The sequence below is a fragment of the Ursus maritimus genome, unplaced genomic scaffold, assembly GCF_017311325.1.
Source record: "Ursus maritimus isolate PB19 unplaced genomic scaffold, ASM1731132v1 scaffold_12, whole genome shotgun sequence".
Lineage (NCBI taxonomy): Eukaryota > Metazoa > Chordata > Mammalia > Carnivora > Ursidae > Ursus > Ursus maritimus.
This window is the reverse complement of record NW_024423564.1, coordinates 54,596,519-54,609,008: the sequence shown is the minus strand read 5'-3', so window position 1 is coordinate 54,609,008 and position 12,490 is coordinate 54,596,519. Positions and strand designations below refer to the sequence as shown.

The 12,490-nt window shown below is 46.5% G+C and overlaps 1 long non-coding RNA gene across 3 annotated transcripts; it reads right to left on the bottom strand.

The window, feature by feature from the left end:
- Positions 1-5,564: 5,564 nt before the first annotated feature.
- Positions 5,565-12,483, bottom strand: LOC103663076. Of its 3 annotated transcripts, none has more exons than XR_568665.2 (4): positions 11,566-12,483; positions 9,499-9,709; positions 6,685-7,614; positions 5,565-6,343 (listed from the first exon to the last, which is right to left on the bottom strand). It is a non-coding gene; the product is annotated as an uncharacterized LOC103663076 (long non-coding RNA). The 3 variants fall into 3 exon arrangements; XR_568664.2 differs by having other exon boundaries at positions 5,565-6,791; positions 7,477-7,614; XR_568663.2 differs by having other exon boundaries at positions 5,565-7,614.
- Between the last annotated feature and the right edge of the window lie 7 nt (positions 12,484-12,490).

The following is a 12,490-nucleotide window of genomic DNA, read 5'->3' as shown; positions in this document are numbered from 1 at the left end:
GAGGTAACCTTCGCCTTTTATATTTGGGGCCTGAGGGTGACAGCCAGGGGACTGAGGGAGCAGAATCTGGCAGAACCTGGTCTTTTTGTCATAGTTCTGCACCCGCCTTTGTTGTGGGGGATGGGAGGGAGAAAAGAAGTGAGGGCAGGTTGGATGCCTTATAAGCAACCAACAGATATTTCCAGAGAGACAACAATGTGCAGAGCACTGAACCCGGCACCAGCAGTTACTGAGAATGAAAATAGGAATGTAAAAGCTGAGGAGAGAGAGCAGATTTCAAAAAAGGGGTAAATTCTTTTGATTAAATATTCAAATGGTGTAGCCAGGCTGGGTGTAGAAAGAAAGAGCAAGTAAAACTCGCCTTGCCTATTGGTGTCTTAGAATTTCTGTACCTGGGTGTCCCTGCAAGTGAATTGTAGATTAGAGGTTGTTCTGTGTAGGCTCAGGACAGGAAACGGATGCTTAATAAAGTTTGAGATGATGGTGCCAAGAAAAAGAGCCAATCATTCTTGTTGGAAGAGAAAGTTGGACAAGTAAATGGAGGCCACATTGAGAAGGCTGAGGGGCTGGAAACTGAGTGAATAAAGTAGGAAAACATGTGCTTTCAAGCCAGACTGTACTAGGTCTAAATCTCATCTGTCCTTCTTACCATTTGTAATTATGAGTCTCTGTTTCCTTCTGTGAAATGGGATAATGGTGTTGCAATGGTTTGTGAAGACTGGGTCAAATAAGACAATGTCCTTGGCCTAAATACATTCAGTGTGAATATAACCCCTTCTCTTTCAAATATTTCAGAATTGCTCCCATGACCTCTAGGCTTCTTCAGGGCATCTTCAAAGGTTCTTCAAATATACACGTGGCTGTGCTCCTCTTGTTGAAATTCAGACCTGTTGCCTCCAGACACTCAGGAGTCCATGCTGTGCTACTGTCTTTTGTAGCATCTAAATTCTTTGAAAATATTGCTTTTTACTCCAGGCTTCTGTTGACTTTCTGAGCAACTCTCGCATCAGATTGGGCCATCTAATGCCAATAATGTGTAACATCGGCTTATTAGACTCTCACCAGTGGCTTTGGCAGAAAACTCAATCCCCCACGATCAGGAGCAGCAGTCAGCTTCTCAAACAAATCCCTACACCTGTCTGTTGTAAAAAGCCATTCAGTTTTATTAAGTATATGCTTTCCCAGAGCTGAGCCTACATAGAACCACCTCTGACCTGCAACTGACTTGGGCAGATACCCATATTCACAAGTCCTAAGACTGGGACAGGGGAAGTCAATACGAATGAGTTTCAAAGTGGCCGATAGATTGAATCTGCCCTTTTATTACTAAAAAGAGCGCTGGATTGCTCACTGTTGGGAGAAGGATACCAAAAAGAAGTAGCTAAGATTTCCAGATATACACCCATACACACACTTGGGCTGACCAATATCTGTTTCTGTGACATAGCAGCACAGCTCCACCTCAGAGAATAAAATGGATGTCTCAAGTACAATGAAGTCTCTTATAAATGTGTGTAGGTGTGATTGTGCAAAATGAGGCCATAAGCCATAGTTCTCACCTTTCCTAAAGTCTTTTCTCAATTCATTCATTTCTATAACTATACCTACAGATGATGAAATGAGTAACATTAAAATTCTAGGATGGGGGCACCAGGATGGCTCAGTTGGTTAAGCGTGGACTCTTGATTTCGGCTCAGGGTGGTGAGATTGAGCCCCATTGCTGGCTCCGTGCCCAGCAGGGAGTCTGCTTGTGATTCTCTCTCTCCCTTTCCCTCTCTCCTTCCCCCTGGGCTCCCCCTGGTGCCCACTTTCTCTCTCTCTCTCTCTCCTTCTCTCTCAAATAAATAAATCTTTTTAAAAATTCTAGGATGAAGATAGTAATTTCAGAAGGAAATAATTCAGCTCAACATTTGAGCTAGTGTATATGTTCTTTGAACTTTAAACCCATCACTTTATTATAACAGCACGAAGGCATGGCTCTAGGGAGTGGAAGAGAGAAGTTTCTACCCTAAAGCTTAAAATATAAACTCTGTTATATCTCTGTTAGCACCTAGAACACTATGGAGCATGTAAAATACATTCCGCAAAAATGTATTGGTTTCAACAGGTTTTTCTTCTTATCTAATTACCAACTGGTCCCCAGAAGCTGACAATCCAAAGCCATCTGACCTTAAATTTGGTAACTTTACGCTGTTAGTTACACAGTGGGGTTTTCCTGCTTAAGAATCTCCTGTGGCATCTGTTTCAAAATGAAAATCTATTATATTATTAGAAACAATGTATAGAAGCTGAAGGTGAAACGCAGTTAAAGTCTGAGGTCATGATAATGCATTGGCAAGCAGAGGCATCATGACTGGGCCCAAAAGGAGAAAGAAGAAAGTGGAATGCACACATTTACATCCAATGCCCCAAGCCAACGCATTTTATCATTTAATTCTCAGGCCTTTTGTATGTTTAGTTATTTTCAGGCATAAAAGGGAGTTGTTCTGGGGAGGAATGATGGTTTGCTTTGGTACTTAGGTAGGGAAGAAGAAAGGGGACTAATGAGTAATTGCTACACATGGAAAAACAAAAGCAATTGAAAGGAGTATAATTTTCCTCCCTAAACAGTCCAGCCCTTTCATCATAAAATGTTGCTATTACATGGACACAAACCAGCAAAAATATATAATGTACAAAAGTACTTACTGTAAATAATTTTTATAACCAAATCAACAAAACACTATCTCCCAAGGTCAAATGCCAGGATTTGCCAACAGCCATTTATACTAAACTTCTCAGCGTAATGGTATTTGTCATAATGAGATTTGGTTGATTCAGTCATATTTATTTATTTAATGTTATTCATATTTGTAAAACTATAAATCAGCTCCTTCTTTGGCTTCTCCCATCACATCTCTGCCCTCTTCTCCCACCATCAAAGTTTCCTTAGGAAACATTGTCATACTCTACCATTACTAAGGCTATAAATACCATCATTTACCAAACCTCCAGTGCAACAAAAACACCAAGGTGTTCATTTCTCCTGCCTGACCTTCCCAAATAAGCGTGCCCTAAAGCTAGTTGGGACCATCCTAAGTCATGGTACAACAGAAGGCATCTAGAAGTGTAGTCAGAAGAGCTGGGCTCTCCATGACCTGGCTTCACCCCTTCTCTCTGAAGTCCCTGAATCAATGTTTCCTCTTCTGTGATGAGAGAACTTGAAGTCTTACTTCATAGAGGTGTTGTAAGAATCACATGAAATCTCATATGTAAAATTATTTAGTATAGTAACCAGGCACATAGGAGCTACTGAATAAATTGACATTAAAGGTAGATTCTGAAATGTCCAAAATAGGATTTTTTTTTTAAATGATCTCTATGCCCAACATGGGGTTTGAACTCATGACCCGTCACATGCTCTACTGACTGAACCATCCAGGTGTCCCTGGAATAGGAAATTTTTTTTAGTAGAAAAAAATAAAATGAACCAACTATGCCTTGTATCCTCATGTCTTTATTTTCTCATCTTTAAAATGGGGATAATGGGGCTCCTGGGTGGCTCAGTTCGTTAAGCCTCTGCCTTCAGCTCAGGTCATGATCCCAGAGTCCTGGGATCCAGTCAGGCATCAGGCTCCCTGCTCAGCAGGTAGTCTGCTTCTCCTTCTGCCCCTCCCCTCCACCCCCACCTTCGTGCTTTCTCTCTCTCTCTCTCAAAAATAAATAAATAAAACAAAATGGGGATAATGTGTAATATATAAGGCGGTAAAAAATTTTTAATTAAATGAGGTACTAGCAAATGGTAACAGTAAGTGATCCACAAATAGGTTATTATTTGTCTGTGAGAAGGGGATTAGCTAGAGAGTAGTTAGTAAAACCTTCACTAACCCATCCTTCTATCCTAATCAGACACTCAAGCTTCTTTGGCTCTCTTTATCTTCTTCTAAGGCCCTAATCTTTGAGGAACAGAAAGCAGCTAGCCAAAGTCTTGTAAGTTAGATTTCTTAGGATAAAAACCATTTTTATATTAGAAATAGATGAAAGCTCCCTATAAGGTACCTATAGTATCTCAACTACGTTATCTCATTAAATTCTCACAAGGACCCCATCAGAAAGATACATCCCCCACCCCCTTCTGAAAGTAGAGCATGTCTATGAAAACTTTTGTAAGCCAAAATGGTGTCAAGCAAAGAGTCAATTATCATTATGTTCTTGGGGAAAATTTTAGCACTCCCAAACCTGAAAACAAGCTCTCCTAGACTTTTCTGATACCTTACCACACATCTTGCTATGGGATGTACCAAATAAAAATAAAGCACATATGCTCACAGACGGTTCAAATTCTAGGGACAGGAGCTTGGCCAGGCTACTCTGGCGGGGGGGCTCCATCTCTATAATGACCAGGGGAAACACAAACAATGATGGCTATTTTTCTTTTCCTAAAAGCAAGAGTCCTCTTCCATTTCTTTCTGTTTTCGAAAACAGGTACCAAGCTAGGTCTTTCATAAAAGTGAAGTGGCTGGAGACTCAGAAAGATTAAGTAGCTTGTCCAAGGCCACACAGCTATTCTTCAAAGAAACATGCTGCACTCCGTGAGATTAGCTTGGAGGAGATACTTCTTTGGTACTGGAGTAAATCCTGTATTTACTACCCCAAATCCTTACTCCCCAAAAGTTCATTCTCAGTGCCCTCCGGACGCTTGCTGTTGCCAACTGACCCATAACTCTGACTCCGGAGCTGAGAGATGGCTCTGGATTAAACAGGCCCTGCGTGGAGGGGCCCCAGCACTTGGCAGGCGGCTCCCTTCTCCCTTCTGCTACCTGGAGCTCGCCTGTAGGTGGCGCCCTGATTCGCTCAGGGGAACTTGGAGAACGAGGACACGGGTCACCAGCTGCCTCCCCTAAAGGCCAATTAAAATAGTCCCTTGGCTAGAGCTCTGCAAAGGAACCTTGGCAATGTGGCCGTGCCCCCCTGCCCGGTCCCTCCTCCCCACCTCTCCGCCCTCCCCCACTCGGGGCTGGCGCGCCGGGCGAGCAGTTAGCCTGCGCGTCCTCCGAGGTAGGGCTCAGGCGCCGGATCTCCAAGCGCTCTAGGCCGAGCCAGCGGCCCCTGGTTGGTGCTTGGATTCCGGGGGCTTTGGGCCTGCCCCCTCCGCTCCCTTCCCGCACCCCCTTAGGCCGGCAGCTGGAGCGGGGGTGGAGGGATGGGGGAGAGTGTGACCCCGTGAGTGCTGGGCGGGGCGGGGCAGCTTTAAAAACTTCTGAAAGGCCTCGTTCAAAGCCTCAAAGAACAGAACTTGGGCCGGAAGGCTGTTACCACGGAGGGGCCTAAAAGGGGGCGGGGGTGCACCTGCAGGGCCAAGAGCGCCCCTGCCTGGGAAGGGGGGTCCGGTTACCCGCGAGCCGTAAAGCCCCCGCCCCACGCTCGCCGCCTGGCCTCGGCCTCCTCCTCCCCAAAGCTCTCGCCCCCTGGGGGGGGGAGCCCGGGGGCCCCTCCCGGGATCCTTCGCTTTCATCTTCCCTACGGGAAGGCGGGGCGGCGGGGTGGGGGGGCTTCTTTGGCCCGCATACTCCGCAGGGTCTTCCTTCCCTCCAACCCCTCCCTAGGAAACCGAGATTTCGCAGCAAAATTGAATTCCCGGATTTTAATTCCAATCCAGCCGGGTGGGAGAAGGCTGAGCAAGTGGGCAACGCGAGGGAGGGAACGTTCCCATTTTACACCCCCCCCCCCAATAAAAATCACTGGGGAGGGTGAGAAGGAAGGGAGAGCAGGAGGAGTGGCCCGCGCTGCGGGGCGGGGAGGGGGTGGCAAGGGTCGTGTGACAGCGGCGGGTCGGACAGTGGCCCCAGCGGAGTCGGGAGTCGCTGCTGTCGCTTTGCGCCCTGGTTGTGCCATCTGGGGACAGATGAGGAGGGGCCGCCGGAGCGCTGCTGGCCAGGGCCTCTCTACCGCAGACAGGGAGCGGACGCCGTCCCTCGCGGGGCCAAGAGAGACGGACTAAGGGGATTTTCATTAGTACCGCATTATGGGGATCATCATCCTCCGAAGCCCTTCCTATAGAGGCTCTTGAATGAATTAGGTAAATGATTTGCTCCATTTGTGGTTTCTGAAGAAGACATTTTCTCAGAACTTTTGAAACTGATCGCTTTAGGGCCTGAGTCCCGCTAGGAGGGTTTCCACTACCTGCAGACTCATTTGGAGAGAACTGCCGAGGGGGTTAGTGAGGACGCAGGGGAGAGGTAGAAGGTGCAATCGCACGAAGCTGCACGATTTAGTTAAGTTAGAGGAATAGCTACTGAAATAGAGTAGCCAAAATATAATCTTCATCAAGTGTAGTATTTTGCTTGGAGTCCTCTTCCTTGATCTGAGAAAATAAAATACAGGAGAATTGGGTAGTGGTGGTGTTTTTTCCAATTAGCGTTTATTACACTTTCTCAAAGAACTTGAAAGAATTAGTTTGGTGAATTTTAAGAACAATAGTGGCTGTTGTTACAGGAAGCAGAGATGTAGCTAACAGAAGGGTAGAGTCCCAAAGAGTTTGGTTGCAACATTAACTCTCAAATTTAGTGTCTACTTTATTTAAAAAAAAAATAGGATGATGTTTTTATTAACTCACTTCAGGAGGTAGAGAACACTGAGAAGGTAAGAGACCGAAGGAAAAACAGAACAATGGAAACAAAAAGAGAGAGGTGAGATTAACTGTACCAGTCTGGTGTTCAATGAGTCCCCAGTCGGAGTCCTAAATGCACCGCACATTTCTGGTAGTGTTAACTTTATCGGGAATATTGGTGGGCCTGGTCCCTAAGCGCTTCCTAAGAAAGGACAGACTTAAACAAAAATGTTTTCCCTTTTGTGAAGGTCTAGCACTTTGCTTCATTTGGTAGCCCTAACAGGAAAAGGGGTCCTCCCGTTCTCAGTAAGCTGCTTTAAAATCTGCAGGTGTGCGCAACATCCCCAATGCCCAGCATCCCCAGCCCTGGAAGTGGGACCTGCTAGTCGAGGGAAACAGAAGACCCTTCTGCAGTATGTCTTGAGTACCCTGCCCTGGCATGTTAGCAGGCAAGGACTGGCATGTTGAAACTCTCCTCCTGGTGTTAGCAAAGCTAAGAGATCTGGTTTCCTACAAACTTGGCCACTTCGCCCCCAGCACTCTCCCGTATACAGGATGAAAGCAACATTTTTATCCCTTAAGGCTAAAATGTAGCCTTTAAAACACTCCCAATACAGGGTTGAAAGCATGTCAAGGGCTCAAAGGCAAGCTTGTGTTGCACACGGCAAGTGCAACTTTATCATGGTAAACAGCAAGAAACTTTGCAAAAGTTAGAATGGCCATTCAAAGAGATAGTTTGAAAAGGTGCTACAAAATAGCCTGGTGACCCCCAAGAGGACCAGAAATACTGGGGGGATGAATGTGTGTTCCCAAAGGCGCAGTAGTTGAGTCTTGATGCACTGTTTTTAGATGTTTTAAAGTTTATGGAAAGCAGTCCTTATCCTTACCCTCATGAAGCTGGAAGGCTATACTTTCCCAGCAAAGGACTCCGTGATTTTTCCCCCCAGAGTTATGGGGTCCAAGACTTTTATAAGCTCCGAGAAATCACAAAACTAACACACCGCAATTCTTCTCTTGAGTTCATTCTACAAAACACAAAAAAAACTTCAGCTCAGAATAATAAAGGTGGGGACTTCTCTTAGACCCTCCAACAAAAGTTTCTGAGATGAGAGCTGTGTTAGGCTCATTCCTTAGCAGTGGGGTGAGGGTTCAGACAAAAAAACTGGCACAAACACACAACTTCACCTGTACTTGCGCCCACATTCCCACCCTGCGTCCCCAGGCTGCCAGCTAAAGAATGAGAACGGATGCACGTCAAGTGTGTGAGGAGCGAGGCTTTTCCCACACGCACAAAACAGGGTCCAGACGCTCACCCACAAAACACAAAAGGGGAGAGCTAACTTTGGCTGTTGAGGGGAAAGGCTACCGGAAAAGAAAGTCTGGGGACTTCCAGAAAGCAGTGAAAAGAGCCTTGGAGGTCTACAACCTGTCCGTTCCAGAGGCAGTCACTACATTCCACCAGCCCCGCAGCCCCACAGTGATCGGGGCTGTGGTTCAAAAGTTGGAAACTGCGGTTTTTAATTGGGGCTGGGTCCTGCCTTTCCCCCCTTCCTCTTCGGCGGCTCCTCTCTGTAAGCGGATTTGCTTTTCCATGCATCGCTGGCAAGTCGCTTTTAGGAAACCTTGCCTCTGCAAAACCTTTTAAACGTGGTAATATATTGCAGTCTTATTAAGTCCCCTCCAGAAGTGTGTGAAAGGGGCTCTGTTTTCCTGCAAGATTCAGGAACTGGACTATCTGACCAAGGGCTCAGACCAGCCCAAGGAAGGTTTGGATTGACTCCACTTTACACTCACGCGAAAGCAGCAGTTTTTGTTTTTGGTTTTGTTGTTTGATCTGGCTTAGTTTTTTAACTCCTAGGAGATTTTAAAATCACACAATACTCCCCCTGAAAGGAAAACAAAAACAAAAACAAAAACAAAATTGAACTTGTTCCCTTCATTACAAGACACCCTAGACGTCCCTTTGAGAAAAGGGGGTGCTGAGTTCGTGGAACCACGAATGAATGTGGAGAACTAGGCCGTCAGGGCCAAGTTCCCAGAGCAAGAAGACACTGAGGGGAGGGGACAAAAGTTTCTCACAGGTCGCCTCAAGGGAAGGGGACCAGTGCAGAGAGCCCCTTCTAAAGTTCAGTGGCGCTGGGCATCTGATCTTCCAGGACAACTCGCCCGGGAGCCCCGCGGGTTTCAGCTTGCACCACGAAAGTAAGGGTCGCTTCTGCCGCGTCGCCCCCTCCTTCCCCTAGGGATGCGCCAGGCGGGCTGCGGAGATGGGGTGCGCCGCGGGGTCAACTCCCGGGCCAGAGGGCGGCGCCCGGCCGCTGCGCACCGCGGCCTCCTCGGGCTGCCTCCCGGTCATGACCTTGCCGGGCAGTTGCTCGCCTCCCGCTTGGTCCCTCCACCTGCCCTCGCCCCAATCCCCTCTCCAGGCCTGGGGTGGGGGATCCCCGTCGTCCTGGTTGGTGGTGATGGAGGGTACATTTTAATTTATTTACTCTCAATTTCCCCAGCACCTCTAAAACTGGCAAAGTCCGCAGGGCACTAGGGACTGACTGTGATCAGTCAGGTCGTCCCCTGGACGCCGGAGGTCTCGGAAAGCTCTGCGAGGCCAGGCGCCCAGGGCTTCTGGATGCTAAGTTGCTGCGGGTGGGGAGGAGAGAAATCCGCCAGATTTCTTACCTTTGGCTCCCAAAATTTTTGAAAGTATAGGCATCTTACAGAGACTCTGTAGAAGAAGGGATGTGCGCTTGTGATACCGACGGAGGGGGGGTGGGAGTCTTCACCTGCCAAAGTCTTATGCCGCCCCCACAAAGAGAAGGAAGAAGGCAAGCAGGTGGAGTAGAAGGCAGCGCACCCTCTTTTATTAATGTATTTATTTAGGATATTGTATTAATCAAATTGACCAAGTGTACCTCGAGCACTCATGCTAGCGCTTGGAAGAATCAACTTTTCTCTCGCCGCTCTTAGTAAGACGCGTTCTGTCCCAAGTTGAACTTAACCCCGGCGCCTGCAGCCCTCTAAACTGGGTAAATCGGCCGCCACTCCCGGAGTCCCAGGCCCGGCAGCCTGGTCTCTTCGCTGGCCCCTGGCAGAACAGTTAGTGCACCTGGGCTTCAGGTGCCTCTGGAGGAAAGAAGTGGGACGTTACTTTCCAACAAGCAGGGAACTAAGCCTGCCAGCCCCTATCTTGTTCTGGAAAAACACCTAACCTCCACTTCCTCTATAAAGCTTAACTGCAGCTCGCCTCCAATCCAAAATTGCAAACACTGAGTAGAATTGCTCCCTTAAGCATTCCATGCCTATGACCCTTCCTAAAGCCTCGTTCAAGTCTGCACTCTGGGGGTCATTAAGAGAGGAGAGAAATTCAGGATGTCGCTTTTCCCCTTTAAACTAATAATGACACAAAGGGAGCACGCCAGAGATTTGGGGTTGTTTGGATTTCATAACTCAGTGACAGAGGCTAGGCCTAAGGTAACAAGTTGTGTACGAACGAGTATCACAACAAAAACAGTCAGGAACTGATGCCTTGGAAACTTCTCTCCAAAGGGGAAGGGAAAAAAACAAAACAAAACAAAAACAAAACAAACTTGGCTTTCTCCCACCAGGATAGTCAAAACACACATCAGTAAGTATGTACTCAACATACAGAGCCAATATTACATATTTGCACTGATCTGGTCAAGTGGAGAATTCTCCGGTTTCACAACTACTGTATGTATGGGAATGGAGTTTTGGTAGGGAATGTTCTGGCCTATTCTTAATAATAATAAAGACTGCTGATCTCCTTGCTTTAAGCTGACATAAAAGCCAGATAAAATAAAGTGCTTAGAGGCCTTAGCTGAAATCCAGGAGCAGCTCAAAGATTCCTCTATTATATCTGACCTTGCTTTCCCTGTGTTTACATTGGAGTAATAATAACCTCTAACATTTATTGAGCTGTTTGTTACATGTGCCATGCTCTGTTCCAAGCACTTTAATATGATAACTCATTTAATCCTGGCAACAGCCCTATGAATTAGTTGCCGGTATAATCCCCATTTTATAAATGTGGGAAACTGAGGCACAACTAAAGCAAATAATTTGTCTATGATTATTCAGCTAGTGCATGTCAAAACGAGCTAGTGGTTTGGCTCTAGCACCCACACTTTTGACCACTCACTACACAGATGTGGGGGTGTCAAACAGTGGCCCCTGCCTGTCCCTGCTTGGAATTGTTTTCTGAAAAAGTAGATAGGGAGTAATTAATCCTATTAATTCAGTCAATCTAGACAGCCAATCTGGCACAGAAGAACTCTTACCCCCTGAAAAGTCATGTTCTCTGAATTATCCAAGTGATTTAATACATTTCATACACAGACTACAAATAAACAAGAATATTGAAAATTGTTCCAATCTTAAAATCCTTTTGGCTGATCCTTTCCTCCCCCCCCCCCAAAAAATATAATTACAGGATTACATTGTCATTCTCAAAGAGCATTCATTATATGCTATATATACTTCAGAGCTGGGACAATAGCAGCGCTTAATATAGACACAATCTTTATTGTTAAGGACTCAGGCATACTAGACTCATCACTTTCACCACCACCAATTTTAACAGATGCCACCTGAAGAATGTGACCTCTTTTTCTCTGTACATTAGTAGTCCCCCACCCCATCACCATTCCTTCCTAGATAGAATCCTGGAGTGGGGGGGGGGGGCAGAAAACACAAAACACGAAACTTAGAAAGCATATGATTTACCGCCTGGGCGATTTTACAGGAGAGAAAAGGAGGCCATAGGAAAAGAGACTTGCCCAACCTCACACACTATTCTGTCTGGGACCCAGGACTCCTAGCTCCCAGCTCTCCTCTTCTCCCAAACCAAACTGACCCCTAGAGCTCATTAAGGTATTTGATCAAGAGCACGCTTTGTTTAAAAAAAAAAGTTTTAACAACCCTTTTTTGACCCAAGATATATAAAGAAGGGGCTGTCTTACGCCTTTCTTCCTTTCAGATGTGTTCCTGGAATGTCTTCACCAGATGTTTACCCAAGAAATTACAGTCGCTGAATCTTCAACATGTGCGTGCATTTTAAAAGCAGCATTTTAGATCTGAACCCAGTTAATGATTTTCTTTTCTTTCTTTTATAAAAAAGGGAATTTTAGTTTTGCTTGCAAGTGCTCCGAGTCTTTACAGAGTCTGCGTTAACGTCACTCACTTTCACTCTGGGACGTGCTAGTCTCACAGTCTAGTTTTGTTCAGACTTTATTTTGCTCCAAGCTGCATTACAAGCCACTTGTCCACGCTGCAAAAGGTGGGGGTAGGGGGTTGGGGTGACGGGCCCTTTTGCTCTTCCCCCCCCCCACCGCTCGTATATGTGAAGCAATCTGGAATCATTCCACTTGGCTCTGCGCGCGCGCGCTCACACACGCGCGCACACACGTGTACCATGCATGTGTGGGGCCTATGGATCTGTGTATACGCGCGTTTGTGATTTAAAGTGACAGGACCAAGAGCGGGACTGGAACAGTGAATTATTTTGCGTGATAAATCAACTTGATTGTCTCCACACTGTACTTCCATTATTCACCCGAGTGCTCGGTGGTTACGGCGGACGTGCACTGCGGCAAAAATGTCCTCGGAGCCGCTAATTTTGTGGCCACTGCGGCGGCTGCGGCGGCGGCGCGGGGGCGCGAGCCCGGATTGATTTTTCAAGATCACGTCTCCTTCAGTGCAACTCGCCAAATCGAATCGAGTTGACTGCAGAAGCCTCACTGGATGCATGTGGATTGGGTTTTGTACCTGAGTTTTTTTTAAATACTTTTTTTCTTTGGAGGGAGGAGCCGAGCTGTTGGGGCAGGAAGGGAGCTATACCTATTCTGTTTTATTTTCCTTTTACGCTCTTAAAAAAAAAAAAAAAAA